Here is a 7,589-nt window from a genome sequence, read left to right as displayed (position 1 = left end):
CTAAAGTAAGATCATGAATCATGAGTCTGTTCAGAAAGTATCAGGACTGATTGTGAATCTCTAATCAGAGTTCATGGTGTCACTCCATCTATCATGAAGCCTCATGTGTGTCTGAAATCATCAAATGGAGAAGAAACAGGCTGTTAAAGATGGAGACATATTAGAGCGTGTTCACATTTCATGATCTTGTGTGGAGATTCATAACCAGTCCAGATACTTTTAGAACAGACCTTGAATATGAAAACATGCTTGACTGTGTAGAACATGCAAAATACCTTTTATATTTTCATTGTTGACACTTTCTATTGACTTTGGCTCTAATATTCAATAAACTCATTATTTGAAGAGATTTTCACTGAAGATTGAAGTCTGAAGCTGCAGGTTTTTCTGTGAATCATGATGATTGATCTGTATATGAAGAACAGAAGCATCATTATGAGAAACTCCACAACATCATCCATGATCAAAGAGGTCAAAGGTCACCTCAGAGGTCACAGCTCATCAAATATATTTCTTTAAACAGTGTTATATCAGAAAGCATTTAGTCAAATCTGAATGAGTGAGTGTTGAGAAGAGCTGAGGATCTTCTAATATCAGTGTGTTGAAGTGTTGTTTCTCTCTCTCTGCTGGAGTGTGTGTTCACTCGAGTGGAATAGAGGTTTTTGTACGAGCGTTTCATTAGATTGTATCACTGTGGTACACTTTCGGTGGAGGAACTAAACTGGTGATCGGTAAGTCTGTCTATTTAATCACCTAATAAAAAAATACAATTTAGATTTCAGAAAGTGTTTTACAGTGGAAACAAGAACAACATTTATTAATAATAATGATTATTAGATATTGTGGCGACACTTTACTTGAAGCCTTTATGTATAATGCATTATAAAGCTATCAATAGTGTATGTTATAATGTCATATGTTTTCATAAATAACTGTATCCAAAGATGAAATGTTTTATAATATTTGCAAATTACTTGTTACATCTAGAATTGGTTGTTTGTCATGAGTTTTAGTGTATTATAATTTTTTGGAGGTGTAACAATGAATAGATAATATTATAATGTGTTATAACTGCGGTTACAATTATTGAGAGATTATACATGCATTATAATGTGTAAAACAATATATAATTAATGCATTAAAAATACTTTTTATAATGCAATATATATAAAGGCTTTAATTAAAGTGTTACTGATATTTTGATATTTTATCTAAAAGTTTTTTTTATTATTATTCCTTTCAATATATATATATATATATATATATATATATATATATATATATATATATATATATATATATATATATATTATATAAATACAATTCTGTTCATCTTTTATTGTAGAAATCATACATGGAAAAAGAGATTTGACATCAGAATGTAAATGTTGCTACTTTCTGTAGTTCAGTCAATGATACTGAATCTCTTTTGCTCATGTTGTGCTTATAATTCAGTGTTTTGTTCATTCTGTATGATTCAATTGTGTTTTAACTCTGTTTGAAATTGAGTTACATTTTCAGTTCAGGTGAATATCTCAAAATGTAAGATATTTATGTTCAGAGTGAATAATTGCTGGAATTAAAGCAGTCAGATCGGCCTGATAATAGATAATATGTGTTATAACTGCTGTTACACTTATTGATTAGATCATACATGCATTTTAATGTATATAGCAGTGCATAATTAATGCATTAAACTACTTTTATAATGCAATATGTATGAAAGCTTTAAACAAAGTGTGTTGTGTGTGTGTAAATGTGTTGTGTTTGTCTCCTGCAGCTGGTCCCACAGTGAAGCCCTCAGTGTCTCTGCTGCCGCCCTCTTCTCTGCAGATCTCTGGAGACTCAGCCGCACTGCTCTGCCTGCTCAGCTCTTACTCTCCACAGGGGGCGCTGGTGAGCTGGACACTGGACGGGTCAGAGGTCACCGAGGGGGTTCTGACCAGCGCAGAGAGCCAGCAGGACGGCCGCTACAGCCGCAGTAGCGTCCTGACCCTCAGCAAAGCACGCTGGGAAGAGGGAGAGCTGTACGTCTGCAGAGTAACACATGATGGAGCTCCTCATGAGGTCTCGTTCCACAAGAGCTCTGAGTGCTGATGTTTCTCTCCTGAAGATGAGCCGTATCTGAGTGTCCTGTGTCAGGCAGGATTCACATGAGTCTAGTGCTGCAGCTGGAGTGATTTACAACTCAATACTGAAGCCGAGTGTGTGTGTGTGTGTGTGTGTGTGTGTGTGTGTGTGTGTGTGTGTGTGTGTGATCTTTCAATCTGCTGTGTTTGCTGCAACATTCAATAAAGCTTCTCAACAAGTTCACTTTGTGTCTGACAACATCATTCAACTAACAGATGAAGATGCAGGTGCTTTTCAGAAGGTTGATGTAGCAGTAAATGTCAAATAAAGCTCTTGGGGTTTGAACATGGTCTCTGGAGACAGAGCTGCTCTATTCTGAGAGGATCACAATCACTCCACCCTGACAATGCAAATGGGCTTTTCAGTCTCACTCTTTGATTGGTTACATGATCTGGACTGGAACACTTTCACTTCTGCTTTAGTGAAGCAGCGCAGACAAACTCATCATTATAGGAGATTAAAAACTTTATTATATAAAAATATCATAAAAAAGATCAAGATCAATAATCAGCCGTTCTGACACTAATTGTTAATCATTACATTTATAGACAATGGTGTAAATATATATGAAAATGTTATGAAAATCATAACTAATACATGATCACAAATGAAGAATCAGTGTGTTGTTAATAAATGATAACATCATAGTGTATTTGTTCATTGTTCATACATGTTTATATTAAAGTGTATTTGTTAATTTTATAATAAAAACTCTTGGTTGAATGTGTGTTTCACTGCCAGTTTCTGCCCAGCCGACTCTCAGCCAGATCTGTCTTACAGTGCCTGGGCCAGACCTGGGCCATATCAGTCAATAAGAGTCACTTTACAGGGTGTGGGCCACATCTGGGCCAGAGGAAGCTCTGTGTGTCCATGTTCAGTGTGTTGGGCCAGTTTTGGGCCGGGGACCCAGCCAGAAGTGGAGGTGGGCCAGGCAAAGTTTGCTCTCTGGCCTGCTGTTATCAACTCAAGAGTGAACCAGAATCATGTTGCTCTAGTGATGGAGAAACAAAGCTTTTAGAAACCATTGAACCGATTGATTTGCATAATGATTCACTGTATTGAAGCTCTGGAAACGCCACACGCTGGTCAGAACAGCGGAAACTCAGCATAAAAACACCTTTTACACACCAAATGCAAATGTTTTTATTTAAAGTCTAATCTATTCAATGCAATTACCAAATCATCTAATACCAGTAAATATGAAATGTCTTTATAATATGTGTTAGTTTATTAAATTGAAGGGCTTGTTTTGTTTGTTTTATGGAGAGCTTGGTAATCAGACCAATTAGACACTTTTAACTACAACTCCTTTTTTATTATAAAAATGTGTCAATAAACATTAATATTTAAAAAACTGATCTGAGATCAGGTAAAATGAAATAGCCAGTGGTTCATGGGTTCACAGAGATCATCGCCCCCTAGTGACGAACCAGTGACATTTGGAAACAGTGATGACATGAAGCCAGTGCTGCCAGATTTGGGCAGTTTTGAGTTTGATTGTTCTGGTAAAAATTGGTTTGGTGGTTTTCAAACACCTACATTTTATAGACTAACTGGTTAATAACCAAAACTCAAGTGTGCATGTAGTCCATAAAATCAGTCATCATGATGTGTAAATACACCGGCCCACTGCAGATCTGATTCAGCCAATCAGAGATCAGCAATCAGACGCGATCATTCATGACTGACGGGTTTTTAGTGAGATAATTTGTAGCTGTATATTCGAGTGATCAGTATGTCAAAGTGTCATAAATATACAGTTGTATCTACAGTAAAGAGTGTGAGAGTGACCCAACTCTCTAAACGTGGATTACACCTGGTGGGACTCAAAGGCCAGTGGTGTAGTCTACGTGATACGCCGTATACCCACTAGAAAAGGCCAAGGATTTGCGTATACCCACTTAAAAAAAGCGTGAGGATACGTATCAACTTCATTTTGTGTCAGAACTTTCACACTTTCATTCATAAATTCACCCCGTCTGTGTTTGCGAAGCGACGGATCGAATCGCGGAATCCAGTCACAAATGGAACTTGCTATATAATGCAGAACGTCACAGATTTTGGCTATTTTTGAATGAATAAATCAAAAGTAGCTGCTGTACAATGAATCAAATCTCGATATGGACTAGTGTCTATGAATATTAAAGGGGACATATCATGCTAAATCCACTTTTTTAGCCCTTAAATGCATTTTGTTGTATATTTTCAGTGTTTAGAAGTAAAGAAAAGTAGAAATTAGTCTCTTCAGGTGTTTCGTTGATATCTTTATATTTTGTTTTGGCCTTATTTTTCAACCGGTTCCGATTTTTCTATTATCTATGACGTTTTGTGAACTATTACGTCACAGTATTTGCAGCAGAACTGCCAAATAAGGACATCGACTCCCGGCTCAACACTTCGAGCATTCCGCCATATTTATTTCTTGCTGTGATTTTGTAGTCTAAGCTAAAGGATGCAGAGGTTGCGAGAGGGTAAGTCAAAATGTTCGGTTGTTGGATGTAGTAACCCACACGCTTCATTACACCGTCTCCCAGCATCAGAACCTCTTCGAAGTGCCTGGTTGAGTTTTATTTTTAACGGAAATGTACCCATAGTAATTTCTGTGTGCGCGAACGCGAAGCACTTCAAGGATAACTACTTCAGCAACAACAGGGTTTTTCCTGCATTGAACTTGTTTTAGCACCTGCCAAAGTCTTATTTGATCGGTGAGAGTAATGTAGATGAACTGCCGCGCTTGTGACAGGGCAGAGCAGAGAGAGAGACCCGGTCGCAATATTTTTTTTCCCAGGATGGTAGGGGAAGACTCATGAATATTCATTAGGGAAGTCATCCCTGACTGGTCTGATGACCTACCCCTAACCCCACCCCTAAACCTACCCGCCACTGGGGGTCTGATGACCTACCCCTAACCCCGCCCCTAAACCTACCCGTCACTGGGGTTAAGACGCGCGCGCGCTCTCTCTGTCTCTTCCGAGCCAGGCGAAAGTGTAAACAAGACTTCACCGTCTCCAAACTAGACGCTGTCTTGCTCTCTCTCCCTCGCACATATTAATCAAAATAAATCGACACAGTGGTAAAAGGTCGGAAGACCAAAGTTTCATGTGCAGCATTCGGAGATATGTTTTTCCTGAATTACCGTGTGAATTGTGCTAAATAAGTTGCCTTATCTTTTCTGAAAAGCGTTCCGGGCATTAAGCTGACATAAAACAACACTTTAATAAAACGAAAAAACTATCCAATGATGAAATGTTTTCTGTGTTGACAGAAATCTTGGATGTCCAAAAGTTTCTGTGCTGCTAGATAATTGTATCTCTGCTATCAAACTACAAAAATGGCCGAACGGGGTGGAGTTGAACCGAGTGTCACCTCTGCAGACTGGAGAGGGGGCGGGGTATGACGTGTCTCATTTGCATTTAAAGAGACCGCACCAAAACGAGTTGGTCTCAGACGCACATCAGAAAAGGGGTAAAAAGGGGGCCTGTGGAGCTATAATAATGAAGAATTCAGACCCAAGCATTGCAGTTCCGCTTTATATAGACCACAAATGTATGATTTATATGTAAAAAGGAACAATTTAAAAGCATGATATGTCTCCTTTAAAGCTAAAAGAGACTGCAATTGTTCTATGTGTCTCTGGGAATGAGCGCTCAACGTGTGCTCCACTACACACACACACACACAGAAGCACGGGTGACTCACACTCGTGGTGTTTTCAGCGTTTCACTGTATTGAGACATGATGTAGGCTACAGCTACACATGTGCATTTCATCGCAGAGCTGCTATGAGAGTCACTTGACGAGAATTTCACCATTTCATTTGATAAAACTATCGTCATTCATTCGTTTCATATACACACAGAAACTGTTATGTCTTTACGACAATCTGTCAAAATAAAAGTTCGGTATAACTTGAAGAAATTATAACAGAAATATATTACTATTGCACAGTAGAGTATACTTCAGGCCTAATAATAATAATAATAATAATAATAGTTAAAACACACAGAAACTCAAATATCCACAACCCACCAAAATAAAAGTTCAGTCTAACTCAAATTAATTAGAAAGAAATTGCACAGTAAAATGTATTTTAAAATAACACTTTTTTTTTCACAGTGGGCGGCGTATTAGAGTATACTCACTACAAAAAACTAGACTACACCACTGTCGAAGGCTCTTTATGAATATAACTGTAACTCTGAGAGCACAGTTGAATGACTTCATTGAAATGGAGTATGGGACTATGACTCCTGTCCATCATCATGTTCACACTGGCCTGATCAGGACATCTGCAACTTCTAAACCGTCCAGACTGCGCTCTACTCGTCCCGACCGCTGCTGGAAGAGGTTTCAATCATTCATCAGGTTTGGCTGTGCTAATTTCTGTTATGATCTACAATGTGCACTTCAAGAAAGACGTACTCGTTCTGTTTAAATGTATGGCTCGTTTCCACTGAGCGGTACAGTACGATACGGTACGCAATTATTTCTGTTTCCACTGTCAAAAGTTGTGAATGGTACCAAAATGCCGAACCGTACCGTACCACTTTTCCGGTACCCTTCCGCTGGGGTTCCTAGCACAGTGGTGCGGTACTAAAGGGTGGAGCTAGACTCACTGCAGGACGTTGACAGAGTATCGTCAACAAGGAGAATGACAACATAAGAAGTGCCATTTTTTATATACAGTTGAAATATAATACTACTGTTATTGTGTCACGAAATGTAGTTTTAAGAGACAGTAGTTTTTCAGGCGAGAATGTTGTTGTTTAAATCTCAAATCTGTGGTTTATTTATAAAGATTTATGAAAATTTGATCCAGGTTGTGAGATCCAGGCGCTCATGTACACCGCCTGGAACAGCCTTTCCTCGGCTAGTCGTTCTGACGTTTGCAGCTGACTCTGGTGTCTCTGTAGTGGTTAAACATGAGATATAATTCGTCTTGTGTATATCTAACAGGCGATATTTGGTCTCGTGAATCTATCATTTGTTCCCTGGCCAATCGTTTTGGCTGAGGGCCAGGCATGTACTGGCCATCGGGGCTCCCGGGAGATTCCCGGTGGGCCGCGGTCTGTGTGGGCCGGTGCTTGATGTATTTTGTTTTTAAATCAGTATTAATCGTCAATATATTCGTAAGTATATTGTTGTATAGTCCAATTCCGGGCTTATGTGCCTCTCTCATTGGCCGCATGAAGCTGATGCGAGCTGCGAGACTGACAGGTAGGTTAAACGTGCGATGAGCACATGTGACATGTTCACTGAGCATTGGCCAATAAGAATCAAGTTACAGACTAGTTACAGACTTGCAAAGTGGCCGCTTTACAACTTGAGCGAATTCATGTGATGATGTGCAACGACATAAAATATCTAAACGTAAAGGAGGGGCCGAGAAGTTGAGAGAGAAAAAACGACAAGCAATTGAGACAGATTCCACCAAATAAATGAAAATAAATTATTTGCTG

The 7,589-nt window shown here is 38.9% G+C and overlaps 1 gene segment (V, D, J or C); it reads left to right on the top strand.

The window, feature by feature from the left end:
* The first annotated feature begins 399 nt into the window (after positions 1-399).
* Positions 400-2,851, top strand: LOC308684660 (immunoglobulin lambda constant 7-like). The segment is given in 3 exons: positions 400-471; positions 683-731; positions 1,781-2,851.
* The last annotated feature ends 4,738 nt before the right edge of the window (positions 2,852-7,589 follow it).

Source organism: Scardinius erythrophthalmus, assembly GCF_964197995.2.
Source record: "Scardinius erythrophthalmus genome assembly, chromosome: 24".
In the NCBI taxonomy this organism is placed as follows: Eukaryota; Metazoa; Chordata; class Actinopteri; order Cypriniformes; family Leuciscidae; genus Scardinius; species Scardinius erythrophthalmus.
The sequence above is the reverse complement of the archived record's forward strand: the minus strand, read 5'-3'. Positions and strand labels throughout refer to the sequence as shown.